General features: G+C 45.4%; 1 protein-coding gene across 1 annotated transcript in view; it reads right to left on the bottom strand.

Moving 5' to 3' along the window:
* The window catches only part of LOC124553481, a 32,974-nt gene that overhangs the window by 5,688 nt on the left and 6,544 nt on the right, over positions 1 to 20,742 (bottom strand). The gene's annotated exons all lie outside the window — the stretch shown is intronic.

Here is a 20,742-nt window from a genome sequence, read left to right as displayed (position 1 = left end):
CGGCGTCCCAAAACATCCCAAAGGTATTCTATGGGATTCAGGTCAGGACTCTCTGCAGACCAGTCCATTACAGGGATGGTATTGTCGTGTAACCACTCTGCCACAGGCCGTGAATTATGAACAAACCTCGATCGTGTTGAAAGATGCAATCGCCATCCCCGAGCCTACATCAGTGTAGGCCTGTGCTGTGATAGTGCCACGCAAAACAACAAGGGGTGCAAGCCTCCTCCATGAAAAACACTACACCATAGCACCACCACCTCCGAATTTTACTGTTGGCACTACACACGCTGGCAGATGACGTTCACCGGACATTCGCCACACCCACACCCTGCCGTCGGATCGCCACATTGTGTACTGTGGTGCATCACTCAACACAACATTTTTCCACTGTTCAATCGTCCAATGTTACACTCCTTTGGCATTTACTGGCGGGATGTGTGGCTTATGAGCGGCCGCTCGATCATGAAATCTAAGTTTTCTCACCTCCCGCCTAACTGTCATAGTTCTTACAGTGGATCCTGGTGCAGTTTGTAATCCCTATGTAAGGGTCTGGATAGATGTCTGCCCATTACACATTACGACTCTCTTCAACTATCAGCGGTCTCTGTCAGTCAACAGACGAGGTCGGCATGTACGCTTTTGTGCTGTGCGTGCCCCTTCACGTTACCACTTTACTGTCGCATCGGAAACAGTGGACCTAGGGATGTTAGGAGTGTGGAAATCTCGCGTACAGATCTATGACATAAGAAACACCCAATCACCTGATCACGTTCGAAGTCCGTGAGTTCCGCGAAGCGCCCCATTCTTCTCTCTCACGATGTCTAATCACTAATGAGGTCGCTGATATGTAGTACCTGCCAGTAGATGGCAGCACAATGCACCTAATATGAAATACATATGGTTTTGGGTTGTCTGGATAGTTTTGATCACCTAGTGTAAGTAAACTATCTATATTTTATTGGCCAATAACTTCCTTTTCATATAAGTTATATGCCCTGCTGCAGCAGGGAAAGGAAAGAAAACAACTGAGAAATGTTTGTATCGGACAGAAAAAAATGCGAATATGCCCCTGTTTAATTAAAAGACTCTTGACTGAAAACTAAATGCTATCTGCCCCACTCTACGTTCCTCAGCACCTCTAAAGATTTTGGCATGCATACATACTCACGCTCTTTTAAGCTGCGAGAGAAGAAGAGAGTGGCAGTGGCGAAGAGACAGAAAAGTAATAAATACTGAAAGATGGTAGAAAGTGGTTGTGCTATAGAAAATTCAAACGAGACAGTGGCAGTGTGGGGGGAACAGAGAAGCTCAGAGCCAGTGGAGCAGAAATGAGATTGACAGAACAGTTCTTTGAAACGAGTGAAGGAGACATTCCCATGGTGGGGGGCCGGGGGGGGGGGGGGTAAGTGGATGAGAGCCAGCGATATTAAGAGACAGAGTGAATGAAGTGTATGACAATGACAACAAAGAAGAGACACAATCAGTGGGGAGGAAGAAATAGTATATTAGCAATAAGAAAGAGCAAGAGGGAGACAGAGACAGTGACAGAAGGGTGTAGTAGTAGGACAGAATGAATGGGAGTGTGGCTGAGAGACAGGAGAGAATGACAGAGATACACAAAGTTATAATATCGATGATGGGCTGAATGGGTGGGTGACGAAGGGCATCTGGAAGTGGATGAGTATTAGCCGTTTGCAGGGGTGGACTACTGGATGTGAGCGAGTTGCAGGTAGTGGAACTTTTGGAAGTCTGAATGTCAAACAAAAAGAGCGAATATGTTCTCATGCCTATATTTTTGAGTAAAATTTTACAGGTGCAGAGGAAAGTAGCTGCTAACCCACTTTTGAGTGAGAGTGTATTAAGGAAAGCATATTTTGTGCTCCGATAGTAGCGATTTTTCCACTGCTAGTGGTATATTTCTTATAGCTTTCCCAGCGTAATAGCCGGCCGGTGTGGCTGAGCGGTTCTAGGCGCTTCAGTCTGGAACCTCGCGACCGCTACGGTCGCGGGTTCGAATCCTGCCTCGGGCATGGATGTGTGTGATGTCCTTAGGTTAGTTAGGTTTAAGTAGTTCTACGTCTAGGGGACTGATGACCTCAGATGTTAAGTTCTATAGCGCTCAGAGCCATTTGAACCATATGAGCCTGAGTAATAGTTTTAAACACGGTTCTCGGGCCTACCTTAGCATTTTATCATTGCGTCTCCACAATATTACGTCGTAAAAGTCGTACGGCTTAACCAGGTGGTGTAGCAGTTATTTTTAAAACTGCAGAAACCACACATACGAGTAGACCTCGGTTTCGCACTGTAACGGTTTAATCTGTAAACACTTGTAGTCGTCGACATCTGCTGGGGTGTCGTCTGCGTGATACTCACGTATACCATGTTTAAAAATGTGCATAATACTGCTAAAGATAATACAACTACCCAGCTTAAGAAAAAGATCGAAAAGATGTTTTACAAATACGAGTAGATAATATTGAAAACATTTTAGAAGCCGAAAAAAAGATAGTGTTAGAGAGACAAGGAAACAAGAAACATTAAGTGCTGAACAGCTACACAATTTAATAGGATTTTTTCCTTCTTCTTCTTCCCTGAGTTGACCACGTTCTCCTTCGACGTCCAAGCTATCTCCATACCAGATTTTATCCAAATTAGTTCAGCGATTTATTCATGACAATGTAACACACAGAGTTACTTTCACATTTGTAATATTTTTATGGGTTGTACGTTCCCTGTACTGTACCAGTTACATCTACATCTACATCTACATCTATACTCCGCGAGCCACCTTACGGTGTGTGGCGGAGGGTACTTGTTGTACCACTATCTGATCCCCCCTTCCCTGTTCCATTCACGAATTGTGCGTGGGAAGAACGACTGCTTGTAAGTCTCCGTATTTGCTCTAATTTCTCGGATCTTTTCGTTGTGATCATTACGCGAGAAATATGTGGGCGGTAGTAATATGTTGCCCATCTCTTCCCTGAATGTGCTCTCTCGTAATTTCGATAATAAGCCTCTCCGTATTGCGTAACGCCTTTCTTGAAGTGTCCGCCACTGGAGCTTGTTCAGCATCTCCGTAACGCTCTCGCGCTGACTAAATGTCCCCATGACGAATCGCGCTGCTTTTCGCTGGATCATGTCTATCTCTTCTATTAATCCAACCTGGTAAGGGTCCCATACTGATGAGCAATACTCAAGAATCGGACGAACAAGCGTTTTGTAAGCTACTTCTTTCGTCGATGAGTCACATTTTCTTAGAATTCTTCCTATAAATCTCAACCTGGCGCCTGCTTTTCCCACTATTTGTTTTATGTGATCATTCCACTTCAGATCGCTCCGGATAGTAACTCCTAAGTATTTTACGGTCGTTACCGCTTCCAATGATTTACCACCTATGGCATAATCGTACTGGAATGGATTTCTGCCCCTATGTATGCGCATTATATTACATTTATCTACGTTTAGGGAAAGCTGCCAGCTGTCGCACCATGCATTAATCCTCTGCAGGTCCTCCTGGAGTACGTACGAGTCTTCTGATGTTGCTACTTTCTTGTAGGCAACCGTGTCATCTGCAAATAGCCTCACGGAGCTACCGATGTTGTCAACTAAGTCATTTATGTATATTGTAAACAATAAAGGTCCTATCACGCTTCCCTGCGGTACTCCCGAAATTACCTCTACATCTGCAGATTTTGAACCGTTAAGAATGACATGTTGTGTTCTTTCTTCTAGGAAATCCTGAATCCAATCACAAACCTGGTCCGATATTCCGTAAGCTGGTATTTTTTTCACTAAACGTAAGTGCGGAACCGTATCAAATGCCTTCCTGAAGTCCAGGAATACGGCATCAATCTGCTCGCCAGTGTCTACGGCACTGTGAATTTCTTGGGCAAATAGGGCGAGCTGAGTTGTCCACCACCGCGTTGGCGTACGACTGAGCACATGTGATCATTCCGATATGTTTACAAGTTGTGACACCCAGGCATTTCTACGAGATGAGTGATTCCTATGTGTGAAGTGCGCGATCTTATACTTCTGAACATTTAATGTAAGTTGCCATTCTTTGTGCCAGTTTGAAATCATATCGATTTTCAACATATGGTTAGTTGTTTGTGCCGGTTCTTTCGGGTAGCACTTCATTATAGATAACTGCGTCATGTGAGGTTATTATCAATATTTTCCACTGCGTAATCAATATTCAATACGAACATAAATTTCTCAAAGTACAATCTAACACAAAGAAGAAACGACGCACCACGAAGAAATTATCCGAATCGGTAGATGTGGTGGACAGATATAAACAAACAAGTGATGACAAGCGAAGAAAAAAAAATAGATAGTTTTTTCAAGAGAAAGAGCTTCACAAACTGAGCAAGTCAGTAACGTGCTGTACACCCCTGGTCCTCATGCTGGCAGTTATTCGGCTTAGCATTGACTGACAGAGTTGTTGGATGACCTGCTGAGGGACATCGTGTGAAATTCTGCTCAGCTGGCAAATTAGATCGCCAAAGCCGCGAGACGGTGGGAGGGCTCTTTCCACAATGCTCCTTACGTTCTTTATTGGGGAGAGATCCGGCGACATTGCTGCCCAAGGTAGAGTTTGGCAAGCAGGAATACGAGCAGTAGAAATCCTCGCCGTCTGCGGGAGAGCATTATCGTGCTGAAATATAAGCCCAGGATGGTCTGCCATGAAAGGCGACAAAAGTGGGCGTAGGAAATCGTCGACGTACTACTGTGCAGTAAAGGCGGTGCAGATGGCTACCAAAGAGTTCCTGCTACGAAGAGAAAAGAAACGTCGCCCCAGACCACTCCTGGGTGCCGCGCCACGTGGCGGGCGACATTCTGGTTGGTGTCCCGCCATTGTGCGGCACGTCTGTAGACACGTCTTTGGTCTGAAAGCTCAGTGACAGGAGTAGAATCGTCTTCATTGATGAATTCTGCTTCGAACTGAGCCCCGATGGCCAGTGGAGAGGTGTCTGGAGGCGCCGCAGACAGTGGTAAGGTGAGTCAAACAACTGCTTGCATAAGGCCAGAGGTTGATCAACGTGTTACAGACTTGCTCAACTTGTGAAGTATTTTTTTTCAATAAATCATCCAATTTTCCTTAAACTGCAATTACATGTTTGTCTTTCTATATTCATCACATCTACCGTCCCATTCACATAATTCTTGGTGCGTCGTATTTATTTTGTAGTGTACTTCGCTATGATTACCTCTGCATCTGTCGAACTAGTCTCAGACCTAGCTGCGTTATTGCAGCCTGAATGATACCCCATCACAGTACTCTTTCTAGTAAATTTTGGTTTGATGACTACTCAAATTTATTTTAAGATAAGTAAACACCCTACCTGATATCCTGAGTCGTAGCCTTTGAGTTGACACATATATAAAGATATAGTCTGTTCATGCATGTCCCACATATTTCAGATTCTTTGCTGGTTGACGTAAAGAAATTCACTATGTTCATAAACAGAATGATCTTTAGGGAACATTACCACGAGCCTTACTGTACAAACTATGTGTTGATTACCCATTAGAAAATATTAACAGTCTTCTCACTGGTTTGATACAGCCCGCCACGAATTTCTCTGCTGTGCTAACTTCTTGATCTCAGAGTAGCACTTGAAACCTATGTCCTCAGTTATTTGCTGTCTTCCTATACACTTTTTGTCTTCTACAGCTCCTCTAGTACAATAGAAGTCATTCCCTCATGTCTTAACAGGTGTCCTATCATCCTGTTCCTTCTCTTTACCACTTTTTCCCCACATATTCCTTTCCGATTCAGCACAGAAGTTCCTCATTCCTCACCTTATCTGTCCACCTAATTTTCAACATTCGTCTGTAGCACCACATCTCAAATGCTTCAATTCTCTTATGTTCCTGTTTTCCCACAGTCCATGTTTCACTACCATACAGCGCTATACTCCAGACGTATATTCTCAGAAATTTCTTACTCAAATTAAGGCCGATATTTGATATTAAGAGACTTCTGTTGGCCAGGGATACCCTTTTTGCCATTACTAGTCTGCTTTTGATGTTCTCCTTGCTCCATCCGCCAACCGTTATTTTACTGCTTAGGTAGCAGAATTCCTTAACTGCATCTGCTTCGTGACCATCAATCCTGATGTTAAGTTTCTCACTGTTCTCATTTCTACTACTTCTCATTACCTCCGTCTTTCTTCGATTTACTCTCAATCCATACTCTGTACTCATCACACCATTCCATTCAGCAGATTGTGTAATTCTTCTTCACATTCACACAGTATAGCAATGTCATCAGCGAATCGCATCATTGATATGCTTTCACCTTGAATTTTAATTCCACTCCTGAACCTTATTTCCATCATTGATACCTCGAGGTACAGATTGAACAGTAGGGGTGCAAGACTACATCCTTGTCTTACACCCTTTTTAATAAGAGCCCTTCGTTTTTGGTCGTCCACTCTTATTATTCCCTTTTAGCTGTTGTACGTATTGTACACTCCTGGAAATGGAAAAAAGAACACATTGACACCGGTGTGTCAGACCCACCATACTTGCTCCGGACACTGCGAGAGGGCTGTACAAGCAATGATCACACGCACGGCACAGCGGACACACCAGGAACCGCGGTGTTGGCCGTCGAATGGCGCTAGCTGCGCAGCATTTGTGCACCGCCGCCGTCAGTGTCAGCCAGTTTGCCGTGGCATACGGAGCTCCATTGCAGTCTTTAACACTGGTAGCATGCCGCGACAGCGTGGACGTGAACCGTATGTGCAGTTGACGGACTTTGAGCGAGGGCGTATAGTGGGCATGCGGGAGGCCGGGTGGACGTACCACCGAATTGCTCAACACGTGGGGCGTGAGGTCTCCACAGTACATCGATGTTGTCGCCAGTGGTCGGCGGAAGGTGCACGTGCCCGTCGACCTGGGACCGGACCGCAGCGACGCACGGATGCACGCCAAGACCGTAGGATCCTACGCAGTGCCGTAGGGGACCGCACCGCCACTTCCCAGCAAATTAGGGACGCTGTTGCTCCTGGGGTATCGGCGAGGACCATTCGCAACCGTCTCCATGAAGCTGGGCTACGGTCCCGCACACCGTTAGGCCGTCTTCCGCTCACGCCCCAACATCGTGCAGCCCGCCTCCAGTGGTGTCGCGACAGGCGTGAATGGAGGGACGAATGGAGACGTGTCGTCTTCAGCGATGAGAGTCGCTTCTGCCTTGGTGCCAATGATGGTCGTATGCGTGTTTGGCGCCGGGCAGGTGAGCGCCACAGTCAGGACTGCATACGACCGAGGCACACAGGGCCAACACCCGGCATCATGGTGTGGGGAGCGATCTCCTACACTGGCCGTACACCACTGGTGATCGTCGAGGGGACACTGAATAGTGCACGGTACATCCAAACCGTCATCGAACCCATCGTTCTACCATTCCTAGACCGGCAAGGGAACTTGCTGTTCCAACAGGACAATGCACGTCCGCATGTATCCCGTGCCACCCAACGTGCTCTAGAAGGTGTAAGTCAACTACCCTGGCCAGCAAGATCTCCGGATGTGTCCCCCATTGAGCATGTTTGGGACTGGATGAAGCGTCGTCTCACGCGGTCTGCACGTCCAGCACGAACGCTGGTCCAACTGAGGCGCCAGGTGGAAATGGCATGGCAAGCCGTTCCACAGGACTACATCCAGCATCTCTACGATCGTCTCCATGGGAGAATAGCAGCCTGCATTGCTGCGAAAGGTGGATATACACTGTACTAGTGCCGACATTGTGCATGCTCTGATGCCTGTGTCTATGTGCCTGTGGTTCTGTCAGTGTGATCATGTGATGTATCTGACCCCAGGAATGTGTCAGTAAAGTTTCCCTTTCCTGGGACAATGAATTCACGGTGTTCTTATTTCAATTTCCAGGAGTGTATATGACCCGTGTCTCCCTATAGCTTACCCCTATTTTTCTCAGAATTTCGAACATCTTGCACCATTTTCCACTGTCGAACGCTTTCTCCAGGTCGACAAATCCTGTGAACGTGTCTTGATTTATCTTTAGTCTTGCTTCCACTATTAACCGTAACTTCAGAATTGCCTCTCTCGCGCCTTTACCTTTTCTAAAGCCAACCTGATCGTCATCTAACGCATTCTCAATTTTCTTTTCCACTCATCTGTATATTATCCTTGTTACCAAGTTGGATCCATGAGTTGTTAAGCTGATTGTGCGATAATTCTCGCTGTTGTCAGCTCTTGCCGTCTTCGGAATTGTGTGGATTATGTTTTTTCGAAAGTCAGATGGTATATCGCCAACCTCTACATTCTACACACCAACGTAAATAGTCGTTTTGTTGCCACTTCCCCCATCGTTTTTAAAAATTCTGATGAGATTTTATCTAGCCCTTCTGCCTTATTTGATCTTAAGTCCTCCAAAGCTCTTTTAAATTCTGACTCTAATACCGGGTCCCCTAACTCTTCTAAATCGACTCCTGTTTCTTCTTCTATCATATCAGACAATTCCTCCTCACAGAGACTTTCATTGTATTCTTTCCGCCTATCCGCTCTCTCCTCTGCCTTTAACAGTGGAATTCCCGTTGCACTCTTAATGTTATCACCCTTGCTTTTAACGTCACCGAAGATTGTTTTGACTTTCTTGTATGCTGAGTCAGTCCTGCCAACAATCATTTCTTCTTTGATCCTTCCACATTTTTCATGCAGCCATTTCGTCTTAGCTTCCCTGCACTTCTTATTTATTTCGATCCTCAGCGACTTGTATTTCTGTATTCCTGAGTTTCCCAGAACATTTTTCTGTTTCCTTCTTTCATAGATCAATTGATATATTTTTTTCTGTTACCCTTGGTTTCTTCGCAGTTACCTTATTTGTACCTGTGCTTTCCTTCCTAACCTTTGTTATCGCCCTTTTTAGGGATGTCCATCCCTCTTCAACTGTACTGCCCACTGAGATATTCCTTGTTGCTGTATCTATATGTTTTCTACCCAACATGGAAGTTTGACGCTAGTTCCGCCACAGTTCGCTGCCCGGCCTACGATGTCCGACACCCGTAATGAGGGGTGGCTGCCCAACCTCTGCACGTGGTTCCACTCTGGTTTCGCCGCGTTCTGAAGACACTCACCACAGGACTCCTCTAACACCCGACAAGACGTGCCGTTTCCGAAATGCTGGTGCTCGGCTTGTAGGCCATCACAGGCTGCCCTCGGTCAGACCCAGATAGATCGCACGTCTTCCCCATTCCACACGTGGACAGCAGACTCATTCATACTACATGCACTGTGCATGTGTCTGACCACCAGGTGGCGCTGTTGTCGCCTGGACGGCGTTACATCGATAGCAGATCGGTGGTCACAATGTGTTGGCCGATCAGTATATGACGAAGTGCTACTGGAAAAATATCTGCAGGAGTATGAAGGCAGGCTGACAACACGCTTTAAATGTTGATAGATGTTTCGACACAGTATGTACTAAATACAGGACAGTGTTAAACAGATAATTTTAATAGCCACTCACGTAGTGGATTCAGATCGCACGGAACAGGAGTATTTCGACTGGCTGTCTATACACGATAATATGGTGTCTATCAGTTAGAATTCCAGCGTTACCCGAAATATCTCGTACTAGAGCAGTATCTAATGCGAGCACAGAGCGTGTTGTCCAAATCGAAAACGTAGCTATTGTTCAGTGATTTGACTGGCAATTTGGAGAATTCGAGCTGGCTAGGCAGATGCATGCGAACGCCGATGGGAAACTTTTCAGAACGACAGAGATGAGATACCGGTACGTCAGTGGGCGAGAGGTCTGTTCAAGGCTTCATGAGAAACACCGGACTGCACCTGTGGCACCTGAACTGCCGCTCGCAGGAGCCCCAAGACTTGGCTCGTCTGTACGCTGGCGGCCAGCGGGGGTGGGTGCTGCCGACTCCAGAGCTTCAGTCCGGCCTGCTCTGCAGACTTGCAGCCTTTCCCGTCGACTTCCCGCCTGCCTTCCAACACGCTCTCACCTCCCGGAATGACACCCTCTTTACATCCCTCACCATGGCCTGTCTGCCCACATTCATACAGGAAAACAAAAATCCTCATCATTATAATGGACATACGAGGCGTGTTCAGTAAGTAACGCAACACTTTCTCTCTGCCAACAGTTATGTTTTATTCAGGGTACCAAGACACCATACTATTCCCCAGTTCTCTGGCTCCTAAACTCTATTTTTGAACATAACGTCGGTTCAGTGCGACACCCTTACGCCGCCTCATTGGGAGGGCCTCATGGCACCACTCTACTGGGTGATGACGGAGCCAGCCTCCTGCTGCATCGATAATCTCCCCATCATCCACGCACTGCTTCCTGCAGTGGTTATCCTTCATTGGCCCAAACAGATGGCAATCGGAATGTGTGAGTTCCGTGACGTAGTATGCACGAGGAAGAACAGTCCCATGAAGGTCTGTCAGCTCCTCTCTGGTGTGTAGACTTGTCTTACACAATCATGGATAACAACGGTGGAGTGTTTGTTGCTGTCACAAGTAGTTCAACTTTCCGCGAAATTGAAGTAGATGCTTCCAGTGAGCTAGTGTGGGCGGAGGTCATTGTTGGTAACCGGAATAAAATAATAACTGGATCCTTTTACCGACCTTCCAATTCAGATGATACAGTTGCTGAAAGGTACAAAGAAAACTTGAGTTTGATTTCAAACACCAACCCGACTCATACGATTATAGTTGGTGGTGACTTTAATTTAGCCTCGATATGTTGGCGAAAATACATGTTTAATTCCGGAGGTACGCATAAAACATCATCGGCAATTGTGCTAAACGCATTCCCTGAAAACTATTTCGAGCAGTTAGTTCATGAGCCCACACGAATACTAAACGGTTGTGAAAACACACTTGATCTCTTAGCAGCAAATAATCCTGAGTTAATAACGAGCATCAAAACGGACACACGGATTAGTGAACACAGGGTTGTCGTAGCGAGACTGAATATTGTAACACCCACGTCTTCCAAATATAAACGAAAAATATACCTATTCAAAAAAGCAGATAAACATTCATTTGACGCCTTCCTCACAGGCAATATCCACTCATTCCAAATTAATAATATCAGCGTACACCAGATGTGGCTTGAATTCAAAGAAATAGTATCGGCAGCAACTGAGAGATTTATACCAAGTAAATTAACAAACGACGGAGCTGATCCTCCTTGGTACACAAAACAGGTGAGAACACTGTTGCAGAAACAACGAGACAAACATGCAAAATTTAAACAGACGCAAAATCACCAAGATTGGCTATCTTTTACAGAAGCTCGAAATTAAGCGCGGACTTCAATGCGAGATACTTGCAATAGTTTCCACAACGAAACCTTGTCTCGAAACCTGGCAGAAGATCCAAAGAGATTCTGGTCGTATGTGAATTATGTTGCCGGCCGATGTGGCCGTACGGTTCTAGGCGCGTCAGTCTGGAACCGTGACACCGCTACGGTCGCAGGTTCTAATCCTGCCTTGGGCATGGATGTGTGTGATGTCCTTAGGTTAGTTAGGTTTAAGTAGTTCTAAGTTCTAGGGGACTGATGACCTCAGCTGTTAAGTCCCATAGTGCTCAGAGCCATTTGAACCATTTTTTTGAATTATGTTAATGGCAAGAAACAATCAATGTGTGCTCTGCGTGATAGCAACGGAGATACTATCGAAGGCAGTGATGCCAAAGCAGAGCTACTAAACGTAGTCTTCCGAAATACCTTCACAAAAGAAGACGAAGTAAATATCGCTGAATTCGAATCAAGAACAGTTGCCAACATGAGTAACGTAGAAGTAAATATCCTCGGAGTAATAAAGCAACTTGAATCACTTAATAAAAGCAAGTCTTCTGGTCCAGGCTGTATACCAGTTTGGTTCCTTTCGGAGTATGCTGATGCATTAGCTCCCAGCTTAACAATCACATACAACCGTTTGCTCGACGAATGATCCGTACCCAAAGATTGCAAAGTCGCACAGGTCACACCAATGTTAAAGAAAGGTAGTAGGAGTAATCCACTAAATTACAGGCCCATATCGTTAACGTCGATATGGAGCAGGATTTTGGAACATATAGCTTATTGAGTTCGAACATTATGAATTACCTCGAAGAAAACGGCCTATTGACACACAGTCGACATGGACTTAGAAAAGATCGTTCTTGTGAAACACAATTAGATGTTTACTCGCCCGAAATGTTGAGTGCTATTGACAAGGTATTTCAGATTGATTCCGTATTTCTGGATTTCCGAAAGGCTTTTGACACTGTACCACATAAGCGGCTTGTAGTGAAATTGCGTGCCTATGGAATATCATCCCAGTTATGTAACTGGATTCATGATTTCATGTCAAAGAGGTAACAGTAATTGACGGAAAGTCATCGAGTAAAACAGAAGTGATTTCTGGCGTTCCCAAGGTAGTGTTATATCTATATAAACGATTAGGGAGACAATATGAGCAGCCGTCTTAGGTTGTTTGCAGATGTCGCTGTCGTTTATCGACTAATAAAGTCATCAGAAGATCAAGACAAATTGCAAAACGATTTAGAAAAGATATCTGAATGGTACGAAAATTAGTAGTTGACCCTAAATAACGAAAAGCGTGAGGTCACCCACGTGAGTACTGAAAGGAATCCGTTAAATTTCGGTTACGCGATAAATCAGTCAAATCTAAAGGCCGTAAATTCAACTAAATACCTAGGAATTACAATTACGAAGAACTTGAATTGTAAGAAACACATAGAAAATGTCGTGGGGGAAGTCCAAACAAAGACAGCGATTCGTTGGCAGGTCACAAAAGAAAATGTAACAGATCTTCTAAGGAGACTGCCTACACTACGCTTGTCCGTCCTCTTTTGGAATACTGCTGCGCGGTCTGGGATCCTTACCAGATAGAATTGGCGGAGTGCATCGAAGAAGTTGAAAAAAGGACAGCACGTTGTTTATTACCGCGAAATATGGGAAAGTGTTACTGAAATGGTACAGGATTTGGGCTGGACATCATTAAAAGAAAGTCGTTTTCCGTTCCGACGGAGTCTTCTCACGAAATTTCAGTCACCAACTTTCTCTTCCGAATGCGAAAATATTTTATTGAGACCGACCTACATAAGAAGAAACGGTCACCACGACAAAATAAGGGAAATCAGACCTCATACGGAAAGATATAGGTGTTCGTACTTTTCGCGCGCTACACGAGATTGGAATAATAGAGAATTGTGTAGGTGCTTCGATGACCCCTCTGCCAGGCACTTAAATGTGATCTGCAGAGGATCCATGTAGATGTAGATGTAGATTTTTGTGACGGCAAACATGCAGAAGTCGTTTCTTCAGTTCACTGAATGTAGCGCAGTACGCTTCAGATTTGACCTTCGCCCCACGAGGGAGGAGATCAAACAGAATAACCCCTTCAGAATCCGACAAGACGGACGCCGTTACTTTACCAACTGACGGTATGGCTTTCAGTTTTTTCTTCAGAAGTGGGGTTGTGTGGCGCCACTCCATGGATTGCCGTTTTTTCTTCGTTTCGAAGTGATGAATCCAAGTTTCATAGCATGTGCCGATGTCCGACAAAAAATTGTAACTATCAGTTACGTAATGTGCAAGCATTTCCGCACAGACGGTCCTTCCATGAAGTTAAAATCTTCTGGGCTATTAGGCCACTTCATATTTCCTCTAAAATAATCGACGTTTCGACCCCTCTGCTGGGATCTTCTTCAGGATCTTCCCGTGTCCACTGCTGCTAGAACACTCTTTCTGTTAGGCGACGAGGAAGCCAGGAGGCGCACATCTTTGAGTAGTTCACCTGGTGGACGAGTGTGTCAGCGCTAACAACAGGGACGTCCAGTTCTGCAGCGAGATGTCTGAGTGTGATCCGTCCATCATCTCGAATGAGAGTGTCCGCACGTTCCAACACTGCAGGAGTCACAGCTGTGTGTGGACGGCCGGCACGCGGCAGATCCGAAGGTCTTGTGCGACCTTGTTGCGATGACGTTAGATGCCTCGCCCAACGACTCACCGTGCTTTCGTTCACTTGTAAGAGGTCCACGATTAAGGAATTTGTTGCTGGCGCACTCGAGCAGATGTAATTTCGATGGATTGCTCGCGGTGCCTGCGATATGTAAGCTATAGGAGAATCTCAGACCAAAGAGCAGTGTTGACTGCAGTAGGAACTGTGTAGCAGTAGGAGTAAGTAGTTGCTAGCGAGCAGTCTGGTCTGGTGTATCGTGTTGGCTGGGCCGGTCGTGGTGGAGCGATGGCGGAGCGTTGTAGTATAAGGTAAAAGCAGCCTCGCGCATTTGTAGTATTGTTATATCAAGTCCCATGTAAATGTTTAAAAAAAATCTCTTAATAATAATCTTTCTCATAAAAAGTAACTTTGACAATCATTCATTTCAATTTAAAGAATTTACTAATTTCTCCAATCCTTGGTCATCCCGATTATTGAAAAGAAAAATCATTTGTTTCTTTTTATACGTGACAAATCTATCGGCCAGAACTGCACTTGGCTGCGCCAGAAAAATTTCTTATAGGACCAGATATATACGCGTTATCCGGCGACCTAATTAAGGTAAGATTTTTCAATTTATTCAGAATGAATTTTCAGGGCCATGACGCAGCACTGCTGACGTCCAAAATTTACCAGTTTAAATTCACAGTCATTATTGAAAGGTTATAAATGAGCGACAATTTTATTGAGAGATTAGTCACATTTTTATTATTGTTAGGTTACGGAATTTATGTGTTGGTAGGTTACGCTAAATGTCAATGTTATGGTTACATTTTTTACTGTTGCGAGGTTTCGGAACTTTTACTGTTGAGAGGTTACACTAAATGTGAATCTTATTCATATTATTCTACTGTGGGGAGGTTACACACTGCCACATCACCGTAGACATTCTGCCCGCGCCTATGAGTATCTGCGACGCTCTGGTGTTCCGCCAATAGAAATGAGAAATTCTCACTGCTTGGAACGCACCTCTGTTACAGACGCCATTTTAAAGGCTACGTATTGTCCCCCACCACCTATCGGAGCTCCATGAGACAATCGGCGGGAATATTCCAATATGTACCATACAAAATTCCGTATTTTTTCAATCAAAATTTTCCGAGAAAAAGTGTGTTGCATTACTTATTGAACGCTTCTAGTGTAGTGGTTTTAATTTCTGTGATGCGCCTCTGAGCTGCATACGTTGAATATCTAGTCAGGTATATTTACCTGACGCACTGCGCCATTCCTTGTTTTTTACTCGTGTAAGAGAGTCACAGTGTTACAGTGTTTTTCCACGTAGACTTACACAGTCGACAGTAAGCTAATGCGATAGCTGATTTCTCAACAGTCTTCGGATCGGTTGAAACAATAATCCAGCAGGATCTGCCTTTATGTGTAGTAGTGTGGCTGACAAATGAGTACACGCCGGAAATGAAGCAGCAGTCAGAGCACTGAATGGCAGCAAGTGGACCCACAGTAAATAAAAAAAAAGAAAAAAATTATATTCAGCTGCCTAAAAATTTATGGTCAGATTATTCTAGCACGCAAAAGACATTATCCCCGCTAGTTGGGCTACGAAGGATACGAGAATATTTTAAAAGGGCGACTCAAGTACTCTTTAGAAAAGCACCAACAAAGAGCAATAAGAGCCCTAGACTGCAACGCTAACAAATACAGGAGAAGATTCAGTGTCTCTGGAAGCAAACAACGCTGAGCCCGTGAGAAGCGACCTCGGAGCCATCCGATAAAGCTTATCTCGGTTGAGAGATAATCTCGCGAGAGAACATTTAAGCTGTTTCGTACCTGCTCCGTGTTACTGTTCGTTGTGGTGATCCTCGCAGTCAGTAGCACTGCCGTGAAGTAAACTCACGAAGCGAGGCCCCTGATAGGCAGCTATCATCAACAGCCGAAACATTGGGATGCCATCGTAGTGTGTACTTTGCAGATAATCAGTGCGAGCTTTACAGTAATGTTCATGAGATATTAGTAAACTTGTAAATGCAGAAAGCTTCGAGGTCCTAATCGACACACAGATCTTGGCTGCATTGTGTCCAAGAGCCAGCGAACTCACTTCGCACGCAGCACAGCCCACTGCGTAGTTTGGTACGACTGCGTGGCCTCTCGTCTCATCACTGTCCTCGTCATTTGTTTGGAGAAGGCTGGAAGTTTACTGGATCGGAGTACCGTCGCAGTGGCTGAAAGACATTGCCTGACATTTTTTACAACATAATTAATCATTAATACTTGTAAGTAAGTAATTCCCGACGTTGCCCAAAATGTTTAATATCTGTCAAGAAATTGATTGGCCCTGTGACTTGTTGATACCCACAGCGAAATCAACCCGCTTGGGAAACAGCAAACAACTTTTTTTCTTCCTTACTGTTGCTTCCCCCTCCTCCCCCCCCCCTGCCCCCACCACCCGCCAACGTATGGGCTTTGGTTGGATCGTCAGGGGATACTATTTGCCGTGCTTCAGTCACATGAGAGGAAAAATTTTAGAAAAGTATTATAAAAGCTGGACATGTCAGTTGCCAAAAAAATTTACGTTTTGTACAATAAAAGACAGATCGACACTTATGCAAGTCAAAATACAAGAAGTTGATTTAGTAATTAATTAAATTACAGATACAGATGAATGGAAAATGAGAGTCGCATACGAATGTACAGGGTGAGTCACCAACTATTGCCACCAAGAGTAACTCCGAAAGTATGATAGGAGCTTAAAAGTTTGTGGGAGAAATGTTGCATGGGACAACGGTGGTCCTAATATGACGTTGGTTGTTTGTTACTAGGTGGTGTTGTGTCAGAGATATAAAGGTCAAATTCGTTTTCTTAAGTGGCATGCTATAGTTGTTACTTATTAGCTGACAGCGGCTATCGAGACGAATCGAATGACGTGTAACAGTAAGGTCTTTGAAGATCAACGAAGGTCAAAAACGCGGAATGAACGTCCATGTACAGAAGGTGTTCGAACTGATGACCATTGGTATCAAGTCAGTGGTGCAATCTTCTTATCATGGATTGAGTGGTATTCCTTCTCACTTCGGCACTTGTCGAACCACATGGTCTGACAATTCTCTCTCGCATATCTTCAGGTGTAGTAGGAACGTCTTTATAAACAATGTCCTTTATGAATCCCCACAAGAAAAACTCCAGATGTGTCGAGTCTGGCGAACGAGCCGGCCGCGACTCGTCTCCTCCGCGTCCAATCCAACCATCTGGGAATTGTCTCTGCAACTCGTTTCTGGCCATCAGCGAAAAATGTGTCGGACACGCAAAGTGTCGATACTACATTCTGTTCCTAAAGGTATTTCTTCCAATAACAGACCTAATGTTTCTTGCAGTAACGCGGTGTACTTCCTAACATTAGGATCTCATTCGATGAAATAGGGCCCTGTAATTCTGTCCAGAATCCCACACCGTACAGTCACCGACCACGGTTTTTGGTGTGCAACTTGCCGCAGCCAACATGGATTTTCAGTTGCCCAGTAATGTATGTTATGCCAATTAATCAATTTGCGCATACAATTCTTCATTTGAGGAAGAGAACCAGATTTGTAACTTTTTTATATCGTAAGATGGCATGCTGTTGTATATGCGTATAAATCAGTTCAAATGATACTTTCTTAAACTTTCCGTGTGACTTGATTATTTAATTGTTCAAATGGCTCAGAACACTATGGGACTTAACTTCTGAGGTCATCAGTCCCCTAGAACTTGCAACTGCTTAAACCTAACCAACCTAAGCACATCACACACATCCATGCCCGAGGTAGGATTCGAACCTGCGACCGTAGCGGTCGCGCGGTTCCAGACTGTAGCGCCTAGAACCGCTCGGCAACTCCGGCCGGCGATTATTTAATATTAAACTAAAAGTAAAGGTAGCTCAAGATAGCTTTAGCGCCCCTCCTTGAGGTTTTTCTGTATCCGCCACTGCTCGTGTGTAGGTATGTGTACAAGTTTCTGAAAAGAGCCACAGGTCGCAGTTGGTATTATGTATCTACAGGTTTCGCTCTCCAAATGACAATACCAGCTCTTGCTAAAAGTATATGTAGCTTACGTCCTCCCAAAGGTTCACTATGGGATCATGTAGAAATTTGAAGTAAATCGGCGAAGAACTTTTAGAGTTATTTCGCAAAAACCTTTCCTCTATATATACCACATACACAAGTATTTAAATCCAGATTACGAAATATTATGCAGACAGTGACCTTCCTCTTCCCTTGAAGGTAAAGTGTGCAAAATTTCATGAAGATCGGAATAATACAGTAGATTTGTGTGAATTACAATGAAACGAACACTATACACCGTGTATCATAATTAATTGTATAAACGCATACAGTTGAAAGTACACGATACTAGAAGCAAAAAAGTCTCAGGAAACATGGGGTCGATAATGGATATCTTAAGAACTACGAGCAGTTTTTCATCTTCGATACTATGAAGCAAACTTCTTCTACTGCAAGCTCTTTGCTTTCCACATTTTGGGAAGTAGTAGTACGGACCAAACCAAGAAAAGATGTCCAGAAAACATTGGCTCTAAAATGTACACCTTAAGAGCTATGAGCACGTGCTCATCTTCGCTACTTGGAAACACAACTCTTCTAATGAACAATTGCTTATAACTTTACAGGTTTGCATTTTATAGCCAATGTTACTGGACATACTTCCCAAAATGTGGAAAGCAAAGAGCCTGCAGTAGGTGAGACCTGCTTCACAGTATCGAAGATGAAGAATTGCTCGTAGCTCTTAAGGTATGCATTTACGACGCTATGTTTACTGAGACTTTTTTGCTTCTAGTATCGTGTACTTTGAACTACATGCGTTTACACTAGTAATTATGATCCACAATATATACACTCCTGGAAATGGAAAAAGAACATATTGACACCGGTGTGTCAGACCCACCATACTCGCTCCGGACACTGCGAGAGGGCTGTACAAGCAATGATCACACGCACGGCACAGCGGACACACCAGGAACCGCGGTGTTGGCCGTCGAATGGCGCTAGCTGCGCAGCATTTGTGCACCGCCGCCGTCAGTGTCAGCCAGTTTGCCGTGGCATACGGAGCTCCATCGCAGTCTTTAACACTGGTAGCATGCCGCGACAGCGTGGACGTGAACCGTATGTGCAGTTGACAGACTTTGAGCGAGGGCGTATAGTGGGCATGCGGGAGGCCGGGTGGACGTACCGCCGAATTGCTCAACACGTGGGGCGTGAGGTCTCCACAGTACATCGATGTTGTCGCCAGTGGTCGGCGGAAGGTGCACGTGCCCGTCGACCTGGGACCGGACCGCAGCGACGCACGGATGCACGCCAAGACCGTAGGATCCTACGCAGTGCCGTAGGGGACCGCACCGCCACATCCCAGCAAATTAGGGACACTGTTGCTCCTGGGGTATCGGCGAGGACCATTCGCAACCGTCTCCATGAAGCTGGGCTACGGTCCCGCACACCGTTAGGCCGTCTTCCGCTCACGCCCCAACATCGTGCAGCCCGCCTCCAGTGGTGTCGCGACAGGCGTGAATGGAGGGACGAATGGGGACGTGTCGTCTTCAGGGATGAGAGTCGCTTCTGCCTTGGTGCCAATGATGGTCGTATGCGTGTTTGGCGCCGTGCAGGTGAGCGCCACAATCAGGACTGCATACGACCGAGGCACACAGGGCCAACACCCGGCATCATGGTGTGGGGAGCGATCTCCTACACTGGCCGTACACCACTGGTGATCGTCCAGGGGACACTGAATAGTGCACGGTACATCCAAACCGTCATCGAACCCATCGTTCTACCATTCCTAGACCGGCAAGGGAACTTGCTGTTCCAACAGGACAATGCACGTCCGCATGTATCCCGTGCCACCCAACGTGCTCTAGAAGGTGTAAGTCAACTACCCTGGCCAGCAAGATCTCCGGATCTGTTCCCCATTGAGCATGTTTGGGACTGGATGAAGCGTCGTCTCACGCGGTCTGCACGTCCAGCACGAACGCTGGTCCAACTGAGGCGCCAGGGGAAATGGCATGGCAAGCCGTTCCACAGGACTACATCCAGCATCTCTACGATCGTCTCCATGGGAGAATAGCAGCCTGCATTGCTGCGAAAGGTGGATATACACTGTACTAGTGCCGACATTGTGCATGCTCTGTTGCCTGTGTCTATGTGCCTGTGGTTCTGTCAGTGTGATCATGTGATGTATCTGACCCCAGGAATGTGTCAATAAAGTTTCCCCTTCCTGGGACAATGAATTCACGGTGTTCTTATTTCAATTTCCAGGAGTATATATATATATATATATATATATATGTGTGTGTGTGTGTGTGTGTGTGTGTGTGTGTGTATGTGTGTATGTGTGTGTGTGTAGATTATTATAACTATGAAGATGTTTGGCGTCCCTTCTGTGGGTGATCCGCGATCTACATGACCGTATGCAGGCAGGAAGTCTTCTCAAGTACCGTTCCACCCCTCACAACTACGGCCTGCTGTAAGCACCACGCAGTCTGGCTCGCCATGTCAGCTAAGCACGTTCACCGGCCATTGGAAAACACTGGTAGCACTACAAACCACTGCTCGAAATAGCAGAGGGCACTGGAAAACTAATATAGCGACTGGAAACGGATGTAGCTGTTCAATGCACTGCAGTACATACCGACAGGAACTGAAAAGAATATACACTTGAGCGCCAAAGAAAGTGGTGTGGACAACACCGACATTGGGCCGTTGATGCCTGGAAACGTGTTTTCTGGTCGGGCGACTCT

This window comes from Schistocerca americana, chromosome 11 (genome assembly GCF_021461395.2).
Source record: "Schistocerca americana isolate TAMUIC-IGC-003095 chromosome 11, iqSchAmer2.1, whole genome shotgun sequence".
Lineage (NCBI taxonomy): Eukaryota > Metazoa > Arthropoda > Insecta > Orthoptera > Acrididae > Schistocerca > Schistocerca americana.
The sequence above is the reverse complement of the archived record's forward strand: the minus strand, read 5'-3'. Positions and strand labels throughout refer to the sequence as shown.